The following is a 24,211-nucleotide window of genomic DNA, read 5'->3' on the forward strand; positions in this document are numbered from 1 at the left end:
AATCCATCTCTCCACCTCTCTTACGTTATATATGAGAACTGTAGAGAAGACCAGCAGAAGCCTGCCTGAATTTTTTGAAATGGTTCAAAATTACAAGTACAATACAGCTGTGTCGGGCACTCCTGAATTTATTTGTTCTCAATTTAGTGTGTGTCTAATAATAAACCTCTCACATCCATAGAACAATCATATGAAATATCTTTCCAAGGGAAGTAAATCATCATTTAAGGTTTGTCACTTACTTCACCTCCGAAGCCTCACAAACATTTTCCATTATTTTAAAATACTCCTTCACTTTCCCTCCAGATGCATGCACTTAAGAGCTGAAAGAATGAATTAATGTTAACATTCAAGTGAAAATAGACAACATTATTGTCATGTTTAACTTCCTTTTTGATCCCTTCTTCTATCCCTGGCATGTTTTAAAGCAATTTTATTGACAAATGCTTCTGAGGCACCAGAGTTGAAAAGTAAGATAAAAATACCCAACAACAACAACATGCTACGTTTCCTTATTAGATGCTATTTTCAGGTCTTCTAATAATTAGAATATAGAACACATCAAAATGTAATATTTATTTCTTTACTAATGGAATATTTCTTATTAGAATGATAGATTCCCATTTTACATTTCCTCAGGCTTTTCCCAGTGGAATTTCAAATCCTTATTTCTAGACATTCTAACTTTAATCATGTTCATTTCTATTCTGTGATCAGAATATAAATGGTTTCTCTTCAACCGAGGCATATAAAGAACTACATTTTTCCTCTGCCTCGCTAGTCAAGCTTCTATTCTGCCAATCCATCCTCCTAGGATAACAATGGCTCAAGTTTGTTGTAGAGATGGGACTGTGGAATGGTTTATACAGCGAACTGTTGTAAGTACTCCTGCAAGCATTCATGGACTTCCAAAATCTGAGGTACCAGACACCCCATATAAAGCAGACAGAGATTTGTCCTTTCACTCCATTTCCTTGTCACAATAAATCTTATACGGTTTCATCTTTTCCTTGGAGGCGTGGTTTACACTAGCTTTTCTGCATTTTCACTTGTGTTGAAATAGAATTTTAGAAGTATTTTTCTCCAGCTATTGGATGATTTCAATTATTTCAATGTCAGCTACAACACACCCCTCTTCTTTAAATATTGTAAGTAGTTTAGCGTTCCCTAAGGATAACAGATTTGCAGTTCTGAATATAGAAATCCTCTGGCTGTGCACAGAAGGGCTAAAACATTTGGAGCAGAAACTTTCCTTCACTATCTTATCAAAGTACTTCAAACGCTAACCTGTAGGGGTCATATTTAAGGGTGATAACCAAGTTTCTATATCTACTCATTTTTTACCACACTGTAGATGCTAACCATGATAGCCAGGTTGTGATGGATGTATATATGTACCATCTAGAAACTAGAGTGACACCGCCAATCCATCTCAGATTAGTGAGATAATAGTTATCAAATACTACTCAATGTAAGCAATTACCAGTTTGGGCCAGTGCTAGAGGTGAAAGCAAGGGTGCTGGAACAGTTTGTACAGTGGGGATGCTGAGAGCCATTGAACCAAACTGTAAATCTGTGTATGATGGAAACCACTTCAAACCAGAGGGTGAGGCAGCACCTGCAGCAACCCTAGTTCCAGCACCTATGCGCACCTCTCCATTTCCTTTTATTCTCCTGTTTTTCTTTTCACATAGCTGGAAAGTCTGACTGATGATGGGCTTCAGTATAAGACATTTAGAGGCAGACTGAGCCCCTTAATCACAATGGTGAACAGATACTACAGGATTTCAAGTAGGAACACTGGTGGAAATAAATTGGTCACCTGTGTGAGTAAGGGATTCACATTCTAGTTGCTCAGGAAGCGACATACAGCACTGCTTCATTAATCTCATAAAACAAATGTACCCTGCCTATACAGTCAGTGAAATGCTTCATATTTGTAATATACATATATTTAGCATTCTGAAAAAAGGAAGAGCAGAGTATGCTAAATTCTGCTCTCATCTACATTGGTATGTATCTAGATTAAGTGCATTCAGTTCTTTGTATTTCCTACAGATTTACACTGGTTTAGCAAAGCAGAATTACAGCAGCCCATAATATTGTGTGTTATGGGGTTGAAGGTTTCAGATAACTGAGCCAATCAGTCCCAATTCTGCCCTTCTTTTTAGAGTGCCAAATGCAAAACTGAAGCAATTCAACAAGGTATGAAAGTCATACAACAGCCATATGTTGTAGATAAACTCAGTTTCTTTTGACATTATTGAAGCAATATGTCCCATCCCTAAAATACTCCATACTGCAATGCGATGTGTAGTCAGACTCTCCTACACCAAGCAATGGGGAATTTTGAGAACTGATGAATACTATGTGCACATCACATGTCATCAATGCAAAGTTATTTAGCAGAATTCTTCCTGTAATTGCAAATCCTGGGAATGTTCAGTGTTCAATGGTCCTCAAAAACTCAGACTTCCAATTGGTTGATGATGGGTTCTGCTACCGGTGTACAATGAGCCGTGTAATACTGCAGCACACATGAGCATCTCCTGGAATTCTCAACCTCCACCAGAAGATTTGAGGGGGTTGTGGGGGTTCATGACAATATCTAAATTTTTGGATCAATGCATTTCACTTTTGCTGCATTGACACATGGCACATGTCTACCAATCCTAGACACAGAAGGTGAATGGATGTTTTAAATGTAAATGGAGCAAAAACAACAACAAAAAAATTTGTAGATAACCATCTGGAGGAATCTGGAATTATTTGGTGTCACCCTGGAAGAAACAAGTTAAGACTATCTGAAATGTCTTTCCCAGTTACAAAACTTCTGCCATCTAACCCATTTTCCTGAAATTCCTCTGAATTGTCTAACCAATCAGTAGTACTCTCAAAAAGTTAAGAAAAAGGAATGAGTCTTCAAGTTTTAACAGCATAGAACAGTGGATAACATGCTGTGACAATTAACGCTTTTTTAACCAAAGTCTTCCTTTCTGCAGCACTAAAGAGGGTTGCAGTCAGTATCTCTGCTGCCTCAAGAAATAGTGAATCTACTCAGCAACTGGGGGGGGGGTGCTCCCCAGCACAGGCAGGCAGACACACAGGCTCTGCTCAAACTAGCATGGTTAAAATAGCAATGTGGCCATGGTAGCACAGATGGGCCACTTGACCTAAGCACCTGAGTACAAGCCTGCCCAATCTCCTGTGGATGTATTCCGATAGCTGGCCTGTGCTGCCATAGCCACACAACTATTTTTAGTGCACTAGATCAAGCAGAGATAGTGCATGTCTGTCCACCTACCCTGGGAAGCACCCTCCCAGCTGCTGTGTTGACAGATCCTTAGAACGGTCTACAGCTGTGCCCTCCTAAACTATGGGTATGTCTACACTTAAACACTACAGCAGCTCAACCGTACCACTGTAGTGCTTCAATGTAGACAATACCTACTCTGATGGCAGGTATTCATCTTTCAGCAGAGGTAATCCACCTCCCTGAGAATTCTTCCATTCAGTCACTGCCAAGATGTTCATAACCAAGTCTGAATTAGCTTTTAGCCTCCAACAATTCCACCTCTACCCTGAGTGCTGATCCCACTGAAAATTTTGCAGTATCACCCTTACTAACCTTATACACTGGTCTTTGATGCTGCACTGTAGCAAACGGCTTCTTGAAATCCAAGTAGATTATGTCTACTGCTTCACTCTGGTAAGCTGTCATTGTCATTTCCTTGAAGAAATTAATCAGATTTGTTCAGCGTGACCTCTACTTCAACTAGCTTTGACTATCTAAGTCTGTACCTGTTCAAGTGTTCTCCTGTTTTGTTCCTATTCAGTTAGTCTGGAATCTCTCTGAGGTCTGAAGTTAAGCTTTGATCCCATCCTAAATATGACTATCACCTTAGCTTCCCTCCATTCTCTGGCCTCTTGTTCCCATTACCTTCCCAGCAGGGAGTTAAAAATTTGCCAATACTTCTTTTATTTCATCTTTTAGTATTAACTAAGGGATGAAGTGCCTTCTGCTTTGGCAATTCCTCAGTCATTCACTATTTTTGGATGTTCTGACCAGTTTCAGGTCTCTCCTCTCCCCCAATCCTTTGAATTTTCTGCATCAATGTTCACTAGAAATATGTAACCCTCAAATAATCTGTGCTACCATTTCTATAAGTTACCTTTATTGTGGTTTTTGATTTCTCATTTCTCTTTTGCTTTATTTACGAAAACAATTTCTTTAAACAAAAAAAAAGCCTTTTTAACTTCGGAAATCCTTCTTTCATTTTAAAGACTTGTCATCTAGTCCAGTGATTCTCAACCTAAGACTTCCAAAGGGATCCATACCTCCATTTGAATTTTTTTAAGGGTCCACAAATGAAAAAGGGTTCAGAACCACTGGTCTAGTAACTTTCAGGCCAACTTCTCAAAGTTATTTACTCCCACTGACCTCAATGGAAGTTAGATAGTGTAACAAGGTGGGGTTCCTTCACCCTGCACTCCTAGCAGCAAACCATCATTGCACACTCCCATCGCAAGTCGAACACCATGTGCTTTATTTACAGCATACTATACAAGTGCTTATTCCCCCTGGCACAAAGCTTTACTTTCCCCCCTGGTACCCATAAGAGGAAGGAGAGATGTCTCCTCCTTGAGATCCTGAGTTTTATTCACTTGCTGGCTTGCCCCTCTAGCTTCCCCATCTCTCTTTTAACTGTCCTCAGCTGACAAGCTGGAGCACGTCCTAATTGGTTAGTCACCTGCTGCTTAATCAAGTATCTCCTCAGTTTGGCCTACATTGTAATGTTTACAAACTGCATGAGGGGTGAGTCAGCCTTAAGCTACTCACACTCTCACAGGTACCTAAATATGTTTGAAGATCAGGGCCTGAAAGTTCCTGTGCTAAGGTTGTATGTATTTGTTATACACAGAACCAGTGGTGATTCTTAGAGTGAAGGTTACCTAACACTTTCCATTATAACCCATTGTTTTTAATTCTTTATACTTTTCAAGAATTTTAGCAATTCTGGCCTACATTTTCCATGCTTGGTCTACCTCAAGCTGAATGGATTTTGTTGGAAATTTTGAGCAAAAATGGTACAGGTATTTCTATGAATAAAATGAGTAGGGAAAAAAGAAGTATTTTTGCCAACGTTAACATTTTTCTAGTCTGCTGTTTTTGTTGTTCTGCTCTATCACTTCCCTGGTTTTGAGTAGGAAGTTAAAATTTGGCAAGAGGATGGCCCCAAATATTAGAGATATCTTTCACAATCCCACTGAAAATTCATCCAGATTTGGCTGAGTTATAAAATATAAATGATCACAATGTGTACCTGTAGTAGAACCAGTTATACACTTGATCATTTTCAGAATGTTCCAAGTCTGGTGGTCCAAACTTCTAGACCCCATTCAGCCTTCTGCATCTTAAACACATACATAGTTAAAACTCCACCTAGGATACTGACAGAACTGATCCTCCCCTTGCTTCTCCTTTCCCCGCCATGACAATGTTCTATGGCAAAATGAAGATGCACTGAGCTGGAAGCCGGGAGGCCATAAACCCTAGTTTCATCTTTTCCTCTGACTAGTGTAATAATTCTGTGCAATTCAAATCTGTAATTAAGTCTGCTCATACCACTATCCTAGGTAAAAGACAGTATAATTCTCCCAGTTTTACATATGGAGCAACTGAAAATATCAGAGGTTGTACGAGTCACATATAGCAGAGCTATGAGTAGAACCAGGTAGAACATCCATTCTTCCACCTGACCATGCTACCTCTCACAAAGAATAGGCAAAGCCTATGTGATTTTTGCAGCAATGTCATTGGCTTGTAGCACGACAGTCTTGGAAATATTTGTCAGACCAGTGTAGGGAGACATGGAACAACTGCTTTCCAGGTCATGTTCCCTGGCAATCCTGTAGAAATATCATAGAAGCCAGTGGAAAGTAATTCTGCTTGAACTTCCCTGCTGCATCTTGCATCCTCTTTGGAAAGAGAACTTTCCCCAAAATGCTCCACAATCTTTTGCACAAGCTGCAGTAACAAAAGGCAGGCTATAGCAAATGGCATAAAAGGTTTGGGGAAAACAGCAAACCCTAAAGTGCTCACCTTATATGCGACCAATACAGATGCAGACATTTCTTTGGTAGGGAATGCAGAGGCAGAAATTTCCCCTGAGAGGTGCTGAGCACCTGACTGAATTCTTGAAATTCCATTTGATTTCAATGGGAGTTGCAGGTGATAACTGCGTGCTCAGCACTTCACAGAATATGGCCTGTGGTTTTCTTGCTACTATTTACCTGTTTACCATGACACAGCTATTTTCCTCCTTATATTGGATGACTCCCCTCCAGCTAGACACTCTTTTGTCATATTCATCACTTGAGACGTTTTACACTTGAACCTTTCTCCTTAAATGCTGTGCTGGCAACTAGCCCTGAAAGTGTACAAAAATAGTGCTCAACAAAGTGGAATTCTAAACACCTGTAATCCTTTTCTACAGCCCTCTGTAGCAAAGCAGGATATTATGCATCAAGAGCCAAACCCTAGTCATACAAGTAGTCGCACTGATGTTACTTGTAAAGCAAGCAGGCTTCTGCTTTGGTATGGTATGCAAGATAACTCATTGTTCTCACTCAACTACAATACCTAGGTACAAGGGTTAAAGTGGCAGCCTCGGCTGTGAAGTTCTCTCCCTTTGTTAGGTTAAGACTCAGTTTAATTCTTATACTGTAGAATGCTTTTTGTGTGAATTCTATAATATATTGGGAGAATAGCTACAGGGGCAGAGAGAGATGGGGCAAAGGCTATAGAGGACATAATAGAGAGTCAAGAATTTTAATTCTTACAGAGAGCGTTGGAAGCTTGAGTCAGTCTGTGCCACAGTGTTCAGGAGTTCATCAATGCTTCATTCACTTGTGCAGCTAGTCTCACTATTATGAAGCCTTGTGAAAGCAATTCATTCATAGGAAGCTTTGCATACAGTTTCCCTCAGGAACAGAAATGAAACCTAGGAGATCTTAGGAAAGCAAAAGGAGCAGCAACAGAATCAAATGGGAACACATTCAAAAACGAGCTCTTTTGTGATTTTACCTTTACATTATCTTTGACATGTTTAAGAGTCTGAGCTGTGTTTCAGACTAGTGGCCTAAGGCAGTGAAGCTGGGAGAGGAAATTTCACTGCGATCCAGCACACACACACAAAAATTGAATTGACAAGGTTGTGTTGCTAATTTACACAAGAATTGCAGCAGCCCACATAGCTTGTTGTTTTTTGATTTAAGCAATTTTATATAATCCTCATTATTGCAGAATTTAACTAGACAGGTGGTTGATGAGCAAGAGATATGCAATCTGATATGGAGAAGTGAAATCAAAACTCAATCTGATCAGAATTTCACTGGAGAGAGCTTCTGAAGAAAACCACCAGCATCAAAAAGTTGGGTGTGTATTTTTGATTAGTGGTGCTATTCACAAAATAGGTCAGAAATGACAACTATATTAATAATTATAATTTGATGATACTCTTTGGGACTCTAAGTTTGTCTGGGATTCTCTAGGTTTGTTTGTTGGTTGTTGATTTTAACACCATCATTGAGAAATTAAAAGACAAAAAAGAAACAAACAATGTTTTGTGCTCCCTCTGCTGGCTTTGAAGCAGTACGTGGCTCCAAAACATTTTCCCAAAGCTGTGCTGATTGACAAATCAGTGTTGCTGTATCATAAACAAAAATCTGGGTGTTAAAACCTGCTGTTGTATAAAAGTTGAAATTGTTGTTAAACAACCAAACCAAAAAATAGCTAATTTAAATTTATCTCCATTCAAAACAAGGACAAAATTTTGTGTATCTAATAGAAAAGGACAAATCAGCTACTTTCATGCTTCTTTTGAATTTCAGGACACAATGCAGCAACTATCTACATATAGAACTTTGAGACAGGGCTGAGGGTACAGGGTTTGGAGCGGACTGGAATTGGGTCTTGCTTTGGGTCAATGGTTAAGTTAATTTACTTTATCATGTGTAGGTGTTAAATTGCTGGGAATGAGATTTTCAAAGGATATGTCTACGCTGCAGCTGGAGGTGCAACTTCCAGCTTGGGAAGACATATGTATACACACTAGCTTTGGTTGAGCTAGTATGCTAAAAACAACAATGTAGCCATGGGGCATAGGCAGCAAAACAGGTTAGATTCCCCAAGTATAATCCTATTCAAGACCCTAGATCCATACAAGGGCACCTAACCTACAGGCAGAGGTGAAAGTAAGCCGGTACGCCTCAGTATGGCGTACCGGCACAAGCTGGTGTGCTGTACCGGAACCGGCTTTCCCAGACAGCAATTTAAAGCCCTGTGGTAGCAGCAGTGGGGCTCTGGCAGGGATTTAAAGGGCCAGGGCGGTAGCGGCTGCCAGAGCCCCAAGCCCTTTAAATCTCCATCTGAGCCCTGCTGATGAAGCCCTGGGGTAGCGGCGGCGGTGGGGCTCCAGAGGGGATTTATAGATTCATAGATACTAAGGTCAGAAGGGACCATTAAGATTATCTAGTCCGATCTCCTGCACAACGCAGGCCACAGAATCTCACCCACCCACTCCTGCAAAAAACCTCTCACCTATGTCTGAGCTATTTAAGTCCTCAAATCATGGTTTAAAGACTTCAAGGGGCAGAGAATCCTCCAGCAAGTGACCCGTGCCCCATGCTACAGAGGAAGGCGAAAAATCTCCAGGGCCTCTTCCAATCTGCCCTGGAGGAAAATTCCTTCCCGACCCCAAATATGGTGATCAGCTAAACCCTGAGCATTTGGGCAAGATTCACCAGCCAGACACTACAGAAAATTCTTTCCTGGGTAACTCAGATCCCACCCCATCTAACATCCCATCACAGGCCATTGGGCCTATTTACCATGAATATTTTAAGATCAATTAATTACCAAAATCATGTTATCCCATCATACCATCTCCTCCATAAACTTACCGAGTTTAATCTTAAAGCCAGATAGATCTTTTGCCCCCACTGCTTCCCTTGGAAGGCTATTCCAAATCATATCTCCCCTCAACCTTCTTTTAGTTAGGCTAAACAAGCCAAGCTCCTTGAGTCTCCTTTCATAAGATAGGCTTTCCATTCCTCAGATCATCCTAGTAGCCCTTCTCCGTACCTGTTCCAGTTTGAATTCATCCTTCTTAAACATGGGATATCAGAACTGCACACGGTATTCCAAGTGAGGTCTCACCAGTGCCTTGTATAACGGTACTAAAACCTTCTTATCCCTACTGGAAATACCTTTCCTGATTCATCCCAAGACTGCATTAGCTTTTTTCATAGCCATATCACATTGACAGCTCATGATCAACCAATACTCCAAGGTCCTTCTCCTCCTCCGTTACTTCTAATTGATGCGTCCCCAGCTTATAACTAAAATTCTTGTTATTAATCCCTAAATGCATAACCTTACACTTCTCACTATTAAATTTCATCCTATTACTATTACTCCAGTTTACAAGGTCATCCAGATCCTCCTGTATGATATCCCGGTCCTTCTCTAAATTGGCAATACCTCCCAGCTTTGTATCATCCGCAAACTTTATTAGCACACTCCCACTTTTTGTGCCGAGGTCAGTAATAAAAAGATTAAATAAGATTGGTCCCAAAACCAGTCCTTGAGGAACTCCACTGGTAACCTCCCTCCAGCCTGACAGTTCACCTTTCAGTAGGACCCGTTGTAGTTTCCCCTTTAAGCAATTCCTTATCCACCTTTCAATGTTCATATTGATCCCCATCTTTTCCAACTTAACTAATAATTCCCCATGTGGCACGGTATCAAACGCCTTACTGAAATCTAGGTAAATTAGATCCACTGTGTTTCCTTTGTCTAAAAAAGCTGTTACTTTCTCAAAAAAGGAGATCAGGTTGGTTTGGCACGATCTACCTTTTGTAAAACCATGTTGAATTTTGTCCCATTTACCATTGACTTCAATGTCCTTAACTACTTTCTGCTTCAAAAATTTTTCCAAGACCTTGCATACTATGAGATGTCAAACTAACAGGCCTGTAGTTACCCAGATCACATTTTTTCCCTTTCTTAGAAATAGGAACTATGTTTGCAATTCTCCAATCATACGGTACAACTCCTGAGTTTACAGATTCATTAAAAATTCTTGCTAATGGGCTTGCAATTTCAGGTGCCAATTCCTTTAATATTCTTGGATGAAGATTATCTGGCCCCCCCGATTTAGTCCCATTAAGCTGTTTGAGTTTCGCTTCTACCTCAGATATGGTAATATCTACCTCCATATTCTCATTCCCATTTGTCATGCTACCATTATCCCTAAGATCCTCTTTAGCCTTATTAAAGACTGAGGCAAAGTATTTGTTTAGATGTTGGGCCATGCCTAGATTATCCTTAACCTCCATTCCATCCTGAGTGTTTAGCAGTCCTTCTTCGTTCTTTGTTTTCTTCTTATTTATATGGCTATAGAACCTTTTACTATTGGTTTTAATTCCCTTTGCAAGGTCCAACTCTACTTGATTTTTAGCCTTTCTCACTTTATCCCTACATGTTCTGACCTCAATAAGGTAGCTTTCCTTGCTCATCCCTCCCATCTTCCACTCCATGTATGCTTTCTGCTTTTTCTTAATCACCTCTCTGAGATGCTTGCTCATCCAGCTTGGCCTACAACTCCTGCCTATGAATTTTTTCCCCTTTCTTGGGATGCAGGCTTCAGATAGCTTCTGCAGCTTTGATTTAAAGTAATCCCAGGCCTCCTCTACCTTTAGATCCATAAATTCTTCAGTCCAATCCACTTCCCTAACTAATTTCCTTAATTTTTGAAATTCAGCCCTTTTGAAATAAAAAAACCCTAGTTGCAGATTTATTTTTGTTAATCCTTCCGTTCAGTTTGAACTGAATTAGCTCATGATCACTTGAGCCAAGATTATCTCCTACAACCAATTCTTCTATGCGGTCCTCACTACTCACCAAAACCAAATCTAAAATGGCATCCCCTCTAGTCGGTTTAGCAACTACTTGATGAAGGAACCCATCAGCTATCGCATCAAGGAAAATCTGAACCCTCTTATTATTACTAGCACTCGTCCTCCAGTCTATATCTGGGAAGCTAAAGTCTCCCATGATCATGCAGTTTCCATTAGTATTTACCTTATTAAAAACATTAAAAAGGGCTCTATCCATATCAAAATTAGATCCGGGTGGTCTATAGCACACCCCAAGCACTATCGTAGGGGAGGCTCTACTAGTTTTCTTCCCCAATGTAATTTTTGCCCAGACGGACTCTGTCTTATCCATTCCATTGCTTCTTATTTCTTTACATTCTACTTCATCATTGATATACAATGCTACTCCACCACCTTCACCTTTATTTCGGTCTTTCCTAAACAGCACATACCCTTCAATACCTGTAGTCCAGTCATGACTACTATTCCACCATGTTTCTGTTATCCCTATAATATCCGGTTTCACTTCCTGCACCAGTAGCTCTAGTTCCTCCATTTTGTTACCTAGGCTCCTCGCATTGGTGTACAAACATCTTAATTTTTGCTGTTTGGCCTCACTCACATTCTGTACCCTATTAGGCAGGGTCATTCCACAGCAAGTATAACCTATTAGACTGGTATCCACACTGCCCTTCCTCCTTATACACATTCTCCTGCCCACGGCTGTATCCTTTCTTACTTTGTTTTCTACCCTTTCCGGCGTGGAGATTACCTGGACATCTCTCAAACATCTCCCCCAGATTCCTAGTTTAAAGCTCTCTTAATCAGTTGTGCCAGCCTCCATCCTAGAAGTCTATTTCCTTTCCTACTCAGATGAAGTCCATCCCGAGAGAACTGTCCTCTGTCCATGAATGCCTCCCAGTGGCCATACATCCCAAAGCCCTCCGTATAGCACCACTGCCTAAGCCATCTTTTGATAGTCATAATCTTGTCACACCTTTTGTTGCCCTTCTCTAGGAACAGGCAGAATCCCACTAAAGTTTACCTGAGCCTCGATTTCCTTAAGCATCTTCCCCAGCCTAGCATAGTCTCCCTTAATACTTTCCAGCAAGAATCTAGCCATATCATCTGTTCCCACATGAAGGATAATTAGGGGATTCTTTCCTGCTCCCTTTAGGATCCTTTTCAACCTCAGGTCTACATCCCGTATCTTAGCATCTGAAAGACAGCACACCCTTCTATTCTCTGGATCAGCTCTGGTTATAGGCCTGTCTATTCTTCTCAGTAAAGAGTAGACCTGCCTTTCCTAGTGATGGTGCTATTCTCCAGTCTCTCCCCTGTTCCCTCTGGCTGCAAGTTCTTTCCATTCCTATTCTCCCTTGTAATCCTCTTCAACCCATCCTGTATTGTCCTCGAGCTCATATTTGGTGTAATCTCCATTGACTCTTCCCCTTTTCCTATAGGACTTGCTGTTCTTCTCTTCTTCCTTGCCCTTCCACCTTCAGCGACTACCTGCTGAGCCCCTTCTTCATTTTCCAACTCTTCAAACCTGTTCTTCAGCTCTATTTCTCCTTCACTAGCCCATCTTTTCCTCTGCCTGGTTCTTTTAGTCACATGGTTCCACTGACCCCGTTCCTCACCCAGTCTCCCCTCAGATTTCCCCAGCCCTGCTTCCATCTGCAAGTCTGAGCTTTTCCCTTCAGATACCTCATATCTTTGCTCCATAATCTGCTCAAACCCCTTCCTAAACTCAACCAGACTTTCCACCTGCATCTGCAAACCTTGGATCTTTTCCTCCATCAGCTCTATCAGACGGCACTTCATGCAGACAAAACTCTTACCAGGTCCCCGCTCCAGGATCATGTACATATCGCAGCTTCCACATCCAGTCATCCCCATTGTGTCCTCCACTGCTTGGGTCCCTCCTACTGCTGCCTCTGTCATAGCCTTCCCACCTAAATGCTGTTAATCTGGGAATCACAAACCATACCAAAACACCACCACCCACAGCAAAACCAAATCCCAAACAAGTACCACAATACAAACTCCCCTGTTTACAGCTCTGTTTGCTGGCTCCTGTGCTACTGCAGCTGTCTGTGCCGCTGCCTGACTGGCTGGCTACCTTTATAGGACCCCAGTCAGAGAAGCCCTGCCCTGGAGCTCCAGCCCCCGCTACTGCCCCAGCAGTTTCATTCCCCACTGAAGCCCTGATGCCGAAGCCCTAGGGTAGCAGCCGCGCGGCTCCGGAGGGGGGCCCTTTAAATTCCCAACGGAGCTCGGCCGCCGCTACCCCAGGGCTCAGGCAGCAGGGCTCAGGCGGGGATTTAAAGGACTCAGGGCTCCAGCAGCCACTACCACAGGGGAGCCCCAGGCCCTTTAAAGCTCTGCCAGAGCCCTGGGGTAGCGGTGGCAGCGAGAAGCCCCCAGGGCTCCTCAGTGATTTAAAGGGTCTGGGGCTCCACTATGGTAGGATTTAAGGCCCTGCCTCTTCCGGTTGAGGCCACGCCCCCGGCACAGGACTCCGACGTACCGGTAAGTCCTTTGACTTACTTTCACGCCTGCCTACAGGTACTTAAAGAAGTCAACAGGAGCTAGCTTAAGTGCCTTTGAAAATACCATCGAGGTGGTTAGTCCAACTAGAGTGTAAATTTAAATTATTATGAAGATGCCTAGAGCATCTACATAGGCCTTCTTTTATTAAATCTTAACAAACAAGATCTGTACCAAGGACAGTAAAACTATACCTATTATTGTCCTTTCAAATATATGTGGTTTCTTGCTGTCAGTGTAGCTTGTGATTCATTAATTAAATGAAACTTAAATAAGGAGGGTATGTGTTGGTGTTCCATTTATCCTTTCTTACAAATGGACAGTGTTTGCTATCCCACACTGTATTCAGAGGTACACATCACAAATAAGACAAATGGCACTTTTGCTGGTAGTCGCAGAAAGGAGGGGATCCGGACACTGAACGACACCACTTTGTCACCCCTGCAGATAACAGGCCACATTTTAAAAAAGCATTTCTTAAAATATTTTTGAGGAAGAAGTCTGAGAAGGAGGAGGATTGGAGGAGGGGATGCTAGATTTTACTCATCATGGATGAAAACTTAAAGGTAACAGTCAGCCATCTTAAGAACCATTATTTCTTATACAAACAGCCGTTAAATGTTTGCAGTATGTTTAGGTCTATTTCGAGTTTAAATTAAGAGCTAGCATATGCATTTTAAGTACAGATCATAGTAGGGAGATATGTAGAGTCCCCCTCCCCATAGAATACCATCCCTCCGCAGTACCAGAAGACATTGTGCCTCCGAGAGAAACCTAACTGCCTGCATGAAAATAAATTGCTACACTCCTTTAAAGGGTTGGGCTCATCCCCACCCACCACATGGCCAGCCAAATACTGGCCTGACCATGGGGAGTTGGAGATATGGCTTTTCTAACTTGCCCTCCCTTTCTAGTATGATGCTACTCCTGGCAGGAAAGCTCATCTGTATCATTCCCTGAGCACATTCATAATTCTGGCTATCCCTTATATGGGCAGCACAAGGGGATTCTTTTGTCCCTCCCCTCATGCATAGATATATTACAGTTAGCAACAATCTAGTCCTAAATCAGTATTAACTGCACTGAAGTCAACTGAATTACAACAGTGCAACACCAGTGTGATGGGTTGGAGAATCTGGTTTGTTGGTTTTAGCACCTCTCACGTTTGTGGGCTATTACATTAGCATTTTTAGTCTTGCTATTTAAAGCAGTTTTGCAAGGGTACAAAATGCCTTATACCATTTATCAAGAACTCTATATAAAACATACAGAGAAGATGTGAGAAACGTCCACTAGACATTTCATTATCTTTAAGAAACAGAACATGCTACCATAAAGAGGCATGACACATCACCATGGGAAGTTTCAAACAGCATATTTTATGGAAGGTGAATGTTTTGCATTACAGAAAAAACAAAGGTTTAATTTTATTCCAGTATTTCCTGCCATCCTACCAGCCTAAGTGTAGAGCCAACTCACATGCAGTATTTGGGTAGCTTAGAATGTCAGAAATTATCACTACAGCAATAACTGTCTTAATGGTGAAGAGGAAACATTACAGGGAATCAAAACCAATCCTTTGGTTGCTGGAAATGATCATTAGCTTTCCCTCTATTTTGGGGCTTTTTTTTTCTTATGGAAATCCTCAAAACATAATCATTCCATTTTTAAAACAAAAATCTGAATAGGAATAACATGAAAATTGAATTACATAAACCATTCACTTGTCTCAATTTTATTAGAGAAAATTGAGACTTGGGGAAACATTTTGAGCATGAGTCTATGAAAATTAAATCCCCACTTCCATTTATTTTTACTGGAATCTGTGTGCTTAATTCCTCTGGAAGGGTCACACTGATAATGTAATCCTTCAAATTGGTGTGCTATTTCCCACTGTGGTAATAGCTAGATTATCCCAGAGTTAGACCTAAGCCAACAAGTTTGGATATATATTGATAAGTCTCAGAAATGGAAAGATCAGATCTAGCATTTCAGTTTGGGTCCATCCTTAGAACATACCAAATAACTCTGGATTCTCAATTAAGGCTAGAGTAAAAAGGCCCAGTATGTGCGCTATGCTTTTTTATGAACAGAAGATGTACTATTTGATACAATTTATAGAAAATATCCTCCTCATCTCCAAGATTCATCTGCTTTTCGCACAGCAAAATCCTGCACAAAGTAGTGTCCCAGGGTTCTGGGGTACAACTTGAATTAATACACTCAGAACCTAATTCTTTTCCCAGTGTCCAGCCTGAGTGCTGGGTAGATGCACAGCTGAGGAGAAAGGAATCTTCCCACTCAACTTGTGGAGCGGCTGTGGATCCATTCTGCAGAAGTTACTTAAGCCAATGCCTAAGTATTCACTCAAAGGGTGCAGGATATGTTCTGCTGTTCTCTGCAGAGTACCTTCCAACTGCCTTTTCCCTAGTCTGTCCCCTATATGATGCCTCCTAGGAAGCATGTACACCTTATTCTTCCTCTCCATTTCAAACTGTTCAGGAAGGACAGGGCGGAAAAGGTGGGGGAGTTGCACAGTATGTAAGAGAGCAGTATGACTGCTCAGAGCTCCTGTGTGAACTGCAGAAAAACCTGAGAGTCTCTGGATTAAGTTTAGAAGTGTGAGCAACAAGGGTGATGTCATGGTGGGAGTCTGCAATAGACCACCGGACCAGGGGGATGAGGTGGACAAGGCTTTCTTCTGGCAACTAAAGGAAGTTACTAGATCGCAGGCCCTGGTTCTCATGGGAGACTTCAATCACCCTGATATCTGCTGGGAGAGCAATACAGCGGTGCACAGACAATCCAGGAAGTTTTTGGAAAGTGTAGGGGACAATTTCCTGGTGCAAGTGCTGGAGGAACCAACTAGGGGCACAGCTCTTCTTGACCTGCTGCTCACAAACCGGGAAGAATTAGTAGGGGAAGCAAAAGTGGATGGGAACCCAGGAGGCAGTGACCATGAGATGGTCAAGTTCAGGATCCGGACACAAGGAAGAAAGGAGAGCAGCAGAATATGGATCCTGGACTTCAGAAAAGCAAACTTTGACTCCCTCAGGGAACTGATGGGCAGGATCCCCTGGGAGAATAACATGAGGGGGAAAGGAGTCCAGGAGAGCTGGCTGTATTGTAAAGAATCCTTATTGAGGTTACAGGGACAAACCATCCCGATGTGTAGAAAGAATAGTAAATATGGCAGGTGACCAGTTTGGCTTAACAGTGAAATCCTTGCTGAGCTTAAACACAAAAAAGAAGTTTACAAGAAGTGGAAGATTGGACAAATGACCAGAGAGGAGTATAAAAATATTGATCAGGCATGCAGGAGTGAAATCAGGAAGGCCAAATCACACTTGGAATTGCAGCTAGGAAGAGATGTTAAAAGTAACAAGAAGGGTTTCTTCAGGTATGTTAGCAACAAGAAGAAAGTCAAGGAAAGTGTGGGCCCCTTACTGAATGAGGGAGGCAACCTAGTGACAGAGGATGTGGAAAAAGCGAATATACTCAATGCTTTTTTTGACTCTGTCTTCACGAACAAGGTCAGCTTCCAGACTACTGCACTGGGCAGCACAGCATGGGGAGGAGGTGACCAACCCTCTGTGGAAAAAGAAGTGGTTCAGGACTATTTAGAAAAGCTGGACGAGCACAAGTCCATGGGGCCGGATGCACTGCATCTAAGAGTGCTAAAGGAGTTGGTGGATGTGATTTCAGAGCCATTGGCCATTATCTTTGAAAACTCATGGCGACTGGGAGAGGTCCCGGATGACCGGAAAAAGGCTAATGTAGTGCCCATCTTTCAAAAAGGGAAGGAGGTGGATCCTGGGAACTACAGGACAGTCAGCCTCACCTCAGTCCCTGGAAAAATCATGGAGCAGGTCCTCAAGGAATCAATTCTGAAGCATTTTGAGGAAAGAAAAGTGATCAGGAACAGTCAGCATGGATTCACCAAGGGCAAGCCATACCTGACTAATCTAACTGCCTTCTATGACGAGATAACTGGCTCTGTGGATGAGGGGAAAGCAGTGGACATGTTATTCCTTGTCTTTAGCAAAGCTTTTGACACGGTCTCCCACAGTATTCTTGCCAGCAAGTTAAAGTAGTATGGGCTGGATGAATGGACTATAAGGTGGATAGAAAGCTGGCTAGATTGTTGGGCTCAACAGGTAGTGATCAATGGCTCCATGTTTAGTTGGCAGCCGGTATCATGCGGAGTGCCCCAAGGGTCGGTCCTTGGGCTCATTTTGTTCAATATCTTCATTAATGATCTGGAGGATGGTGTGGATTGCACCCCCAGCAAGTATGCAGATGACACTAAACTGGAAGGAGATGTAGATACATTAGACGGTAGGGATAGGCTACAGAGGGACCTAGACAAATTAGAGGATTGGGCCAAAAGAAATCTGATGAGGTTCAACAAGGACAAGTGCAAAGTCCTGCACTTAGGATGGAAGAATCCCATGCACCGCTACAAACTAGGGACCGAATGGCTAGGCAACAGTTCTGCAGAAAAGGACCTAGGGGTTACAGTGGACGAGAAGCTGAATATGAGTCAACAGTGTGCCCTTGTTGCCAAGAAGACCAATGGCATTTTGGGATGTATAAGTAGGGACATTGCCAGAAGATCGAGGGATGTGATCATTCCCCTCTATTTGACATTGGTGAGGCCTCATCTGGAGTACTGTGTCCAGTTTTGGACTCCACACTACAAGAAGGATGTGAAAAAACTGGAAAGCGTCCAGCGGAGAGCAACAAACATGATTAGGGGACTGGAACACATGACTTATGAGGAGAGGCTGAGGGAACTGGGATCTGTGGAAAAGAAGAATGAGGGGGGATTTGATAGCTGCTTTCAACTACCTGAAAGAGGATGGATCTAGACTGTTCTCAGTGGTAGCAGATGTCAGAATGAGGAATAATGGTCTCAAGTTGCAGTGGGGGAGGTTTAGGTTGGATATTAGGAAAAACTTTTTCACTGGGAGGGTGGTGAAGCACTGGAATGCATTACCTAGGGAGGTGGTGGTATCTCCTTCCTTTGAAGTTTTTAAGATCAGGCTTGACAAAGCCCTGGCTGGGATGATTTAGTTGGGGATTGATCCTGCTTCGAGCAGGGGGTTAGACTAGATGACTTCCTGAGGTCCCTTCCAACCCTGATATTCTATGATTCCTTTTATGTCCTTTTCTGTTGAAAAGGTCATGAAGGAGGGACCTATATTTGATTCTAAGACTCAGTGTCAAAGTAAATAACTGTTTTACTGAAAAAGGTGTCCACCACATGTACATCTGCACAAGTACTATCACTTTCTAACTCTCATTCCAGCTTGCATTGGGGCCAGGGTAAAATCAGGAATAGATTCTTATGGGAGGGAATCTCTTCCTGGTTACAAAATCCAGGACAGCATGGGCCATTTGGCAGGTGTGAAAGTTCAGCAGCTGTAGAAACAGACTGATAGCTACATTGAAGTTCCCTACCTGCATGTGAAACACCATTTGTCCATCCACTGAACTATGTCCTTTAACTATAACACAAGGTTTTCTTTTTAAGTGACTCATGCTACTGTTTCTTTAGTAAACAATGACGGTAACTAAGGCCTTTATGTCTCCTTCAGGCAAAGAGCACACCCATAATAAAGTTGCAAAAAATATGGCCTAGACTTTAATTGGCTAAATTTGTACTTTTACAGTACATGATGAAATGTTACTGAATGAAAAAAAAAAAAGAGGTCGTAAATTCTTGTTAGTGCACAGAAAATTACTGCAGCACTTAGTTTTAAATGCAATTCAAAGTGAAATGTTATTAATAAAAAGGCTTCTGATAGGAAAAGTTTATTTTAATATGTCATAATGTAACTTCTATTTTTTTTGAGTAAGCGGAGCTATCTCTGCTTAGCAGGAAATAACTAAGGCTGGAGAGAAAGTTGAAAATTGGGATGGTAATGTTGGAGATACAGGTTTAAATCCAGAACTCAGAAATATCAGAATTAACTGTTGCTCTCAAAGGAGGCTCACCAATAAGCAGAGGATTGGGGAGGAAGGGGTGGGGAAAGGAAGAAGGTTTATAATACTACTGTGACCATTTCATGCCTAAAAAAATTACTTGCTTTGGAGGTATTTTGGCTTACTTTATCGAATATCTAATTATACATATCGTTTTGGTAAATAGATAAAATGGAAAGAAACAAAAATTAAAATCTGAATCCATAGCAACGGGTGTCCAAAACAGAATAACTTAATCTTTGATTTAGAGCCAGCCAGCAGGTTAACTGAGCAATTCCACCCTTTAAAAATGGATTTGGATGCACTCCTAGTAGCATCTACACTGAATGTTACCATTCTGCAGTCCTAAACATTTTTTCAGATTACCTATACATTGAGAATATGATCTTACACCTGAGATCTGTTCTTAGGTACACACACATGCATAGGCCATGGTTAATCTTACAAATCACACAGAGGTACATATATGTTGGCATATAAAAATAGGATTGAACTAGAAGATTTTGTAGTCCTCAGAGCAATTCTCCTTCATTTGGAAACATTTGAATCAGGGGAAGAACTGAGCCTTTCAAGATATAGCCACATTCTGAGGAACTTCCCTTTGAAAAAATATTTCCCTTGTCACGACCAAGATGATTTATACAACTGCAGACCTCATGTTCTCCCACTGCTGTTTTTATAAGCCTGATATCTGGATTTCAGAGGAAGTGGCCAACACAGCTTTTTGTTTGGTGGGGTTTATGGGTTTATATAGAGTAATTCAGGTGAGGAAGGGCTAGAATTGAAGTATCCAGAGAATATTGGTAACTGTAACCTGTGGGTTGTAAAATAATAATAATAAAAATATTGAAAATTGTACAAGCCAGAAAAACTGGTGGGTGGGACCGAATGATAACAATTAGAAAATTGTTTATAATACACCACTTCCCTTGTGCCTCCCTCTGAAGGATACTGAAGTGCTTTACACGTATTAATAAATTAGTGTGCTGAATACACTTCTTCTAAGCCACTTAGTACATCCTGGCGAAGTGACCGCTATTCCTACCTACATGCCTCTAGCTTTCATCCAGATCATACCACTCGATCCATTGTCTACAGCCAAGCGCTACGATATAACCGCATTTGCTCCAACCCCTCAGACAGAGACAAACACCTACAAGATCTCTATCATGCATTCCTACAACTACAATACCCACCTGCTGAAGTGAAGAAACAGATTGACAGAGCCAGAAGAGTACCCAGAAGTCACCTACTACAGGACAGGCCCAACAAAGAAAACAACAGAACGCCACTAGCCATTACCTTCAGCCCCCAACTAAAACCTCTCCAACGCATCATCAAGGATCTACAACCTATCCTGAAGGATGACCCATCACTCTCACAGATCTTGGGAGACAGACCAGTCCTTGCTTACAGACAGCCCCCCAATCTGAAGCAAATACTCACCAGCAACCACACACCACACAACAGAACCACTAACCCAGGAACCTATCCTTGCAACAAAGCCCGTTGCCAACTCTGTCCACATATCTATTCAGGGGATACCATCATAGGGCCTAATCACATCAGCCACACTATCAGAGGCTCGTTCACCTGCGCATCTACCAATGTGATATATGCCATCATGTGCCAGCAATGCCCCTCTGCCATGTACATTGGCCAAACTGGACAGTCTCTACGTAAAAGAATGAATGGACACAAATCAGACGTCAAGAATTATAACATTCAAAAACCAGTTGGAGAACACTTCAATCTCTCTGGTCACTCGATCACAGACCTAAGAGTGGCTATCCTTCAACAAAAAAGCTTCAAAAACAGACTCCAACGAGAGACTGCTGAATTGGAATTAATTTACAAACTGGATACAATTAACTTAGGCTTGAATAGAGACTGGGAATGGATGAGTCATTACACAAAGTAAAACTATTTCCCCATGGTATTTCTCCCTCCCACCCCACCCCCCACTGTTCCTCTGATATTCTTGTTAACTGCTGGAATTAGCCTACCTTGCTTGTCACCATGAAAGGTTTTCCTCCTTTCCCCCCCCTGCTGCTGGTGATGGCTTATCTTAAGTGATCACTCTCCTTACAGTGTGTATGATAAACCCATTGTTTCATGTTCTCTGTGTGTGTGTATATAAATCTCTCCTCTGTTTTTTCCACCAAATGCATTCGATGAAGTGAGCTGTAGCTCACGAAAGCTTATGCTCTAATAAATTTGTTAGTCTATAAGGTGCCACAAGTACTCCTTTTCTTTTTGCGAATACAGATTAACACGGCTGCTACTCTGAAACCTTTTTGTTTTGCAGAACATCTTTATACACTCCAGATTGGTCTCTGCTCTTATTTACCACAGCAGAAGTCAAACCACACCATAGCCTAATTTTGATCTTGCTTACATTGGTGCAAAGCTGGAATAACCCCATTAGCATAGAGTCACTTCAAACTCTGTGCTCTCTAACATAGTAAAAGCAGAGTTTGGCCAAACTATCTGACCATTCTTTGGTGCCCTGTATAACTCCACTCTCTCTCCATTTGTTTTGGAGGCAGTTGCATGTCTCTTCCTCTTATTACCTAATGCTGGTAATAAACAAAACTGTCTTTCTCTTCAAGTCAGTACTCAGTAACAACCTATGGTTAGAGAACAATTTTTCTAAGGGTTTGGGAAACACAGTTCAAAGAATATTAGAAAACATCTTTTTTGTAGCTTGATCCTTTTCCCCAGCAGAGACTGGACTCATGTTGAAATATACAGTCCCACTTCCAGCCAGACACAATTTGACCCATAACATGAAGTCCTGTGAATCAAGACATTTAATAAATCATAAGTGACTATTTGGTTATATCTGCCTCATTTTCAAGCACCATGAATTTCTCCTAAATGGACATAAATTGTCATGTTAAGAAGATTGCTCTCTCCTTTGGTACTTTATGACAGCAGATCATGAGACCCCCTCGTAATCAGATTTTTCCTGGGGAAAAAAACAGTGTATTGCGTTATGTTTGCTATTCATTGTAGTGCACTTATACCATGTCATTTAAACTGTACTCACTCTGAGGAATTAAGCCAGGATATTTGTGTTTCAATCCTGATAATTAATTTCATTGCCAGATGTTAAAAGGATATAGGAAATAAACAATTGAAAGAAGACAGAAGCTGTGTGTATCTGGTTTACTTTACCGTTCTTAAGATCTTCCCTATTCACATATCAGACGCTTGTAAAACACATTGTCTAAGCTTCTGAGAAATAATTTTCAATGTACCTAAGTATTTTTCTAAGATTCCAGTTATTTCTGGGCAGTTGACAGCTCTAGTTTTTTTGCAGTTAAGGAACAAACAAAGCAGCCTCAAGCAACATCATTTTTTTAGACAAATTACCTTTCTAGAACTCCAAAGAAGTAATCTGAATCAGACACAGGATGATCTATTGTCCTCTCATCCAAGTGCGCCACTTCCATTACAGCAAATCAAGAGAATACACCTCCTGGTATTTAGATCAAAAGCACCTCAAAGCTGGCCCTGTATAGAATAGAGGGATGTTTTACATACATGAAAATACAACACATGAAAAGAAAGAGTGGTTATGTACATTTTACTGAAAGGAAATAACCATGTATTAGCTTAGGGTGCAGATTTTAACCAGTTTTATGCTGGTGTAACTCCAGTCCAATGAATTCAATGCAATTACTCCTCCTGACTTACTCCAGCATGAGCTTGGAACAGGACTTAGGTCTATAATGTCAGAGCGATTAGAGTTGTGGCACTAGATTTCATTGTGGAGAGTTCATCAATTAAATGAAAAAGTCATCCAAGTAATTGGGAGCATCAAATTAGGGGTATCAGACATTCACCAAATATAGCTTTACATGTACAAGTTTGATTTAAAGCCTCCTAATCTATTTATATCTGCAGAATTCCAACGGCTGTAAAATATGAATACTCTAGCTCAGCAATACAATAGACATAATTATTTGTAATAATGTGGTTTTGTATTGAAAACACCAGTTATTTCATCTCACAAGCCCCAGATTTTCTTCATGTTTGTCCAGACAGCTTCTTCACAATCCCTTGTAAGGGTCAGGTAATCAGAACCTCAACTGCATATCATACCAAATTGCATTGCAACACACCGCAAAAAAAAAAAATGTGTAAACCTAACATTTACCTTGAGAAAACATTCCCTGGAAAATAAGACTATCACTTTCTGCATTTCCCTGTTTTCCCACCTTGGTCCTGATGTTCTGCCACAACAGCTAGCTGAAAGAAATCTATTTCCTTTCTTTTCATTTATGAAGCGACCAAAGCATATTCAGTTCCCGTAGACTGACACTTATTCTCAATGCCCTAGAGTAACTGCCCTCTCCATGCACAGTTTGTCTTGGTCCAGAGCCAGAGAAAACACTTACCATCTAAGTTCATTTCTCAAAATATTTTCACATTCTTTTCCAGGATATTAAAAGAACCCAAAACAAAAAACACTGAGTAGTGTGCTATTAATACTATAGGTTTCAGAGTAGCAGCCGTGTTAGTCTGTATTCGCAAAAAGAAAAGGAGTACTTGTGGCACCTTAGAGACTAACAAATTTATTAGAGCATAAGCTTTCGTGAGCTACAGCTCACTTCATCAGATGCATTTGGTGGAAAAAACAGAGGAGAGATTTATATACACACAGAGAACATGAAACAATGGGTTTATCATACACACTGTAAGGAGAGTGATCACTTAAGATAAG

The 24,211-nt window shown here is 41.3% G+C and overlaps 1 long non-coding RNA gene across 1 annotated transcript; it reads right to left on the minus strand.

Annotated features, from left to right (window-relative positions):
- Nucleotides 1-298: 298 nt before the first annotated feature.
- On the minus strand, nucleotides 299-6,926 carry LOC122459039. Its single transcript, XR_006279460.1, has 3 exons — nucleotides 6,844-6,926; nucleotides 3,629-3,730; nucleotides 299-323 (listed from the first exon to the last, which is right to left on the minus strand). It is a non-coding gene; the product is annotated as an uncharacterized LOC122459039 (long non-coding RNA).
- Between the last annotated feature and the right edge of the window lie 17,285 nt (nucleotides 6,927-24,211).

This window comes from Dermochelys coriacea, chromosome 1 (genome assembly GCF_009764565.3).
Source record: "Dermochelys coriacea isolate rDerCor1 chromosome 1, rDerCor1.pri.v4, whole genome shotgun sequence".
NCBI classification, from domain to species: Eukaryota; Metazoa; Chordata; order Testudines; family Dermochelyidae; genus Dermochelys; species Dermochelys coriacea.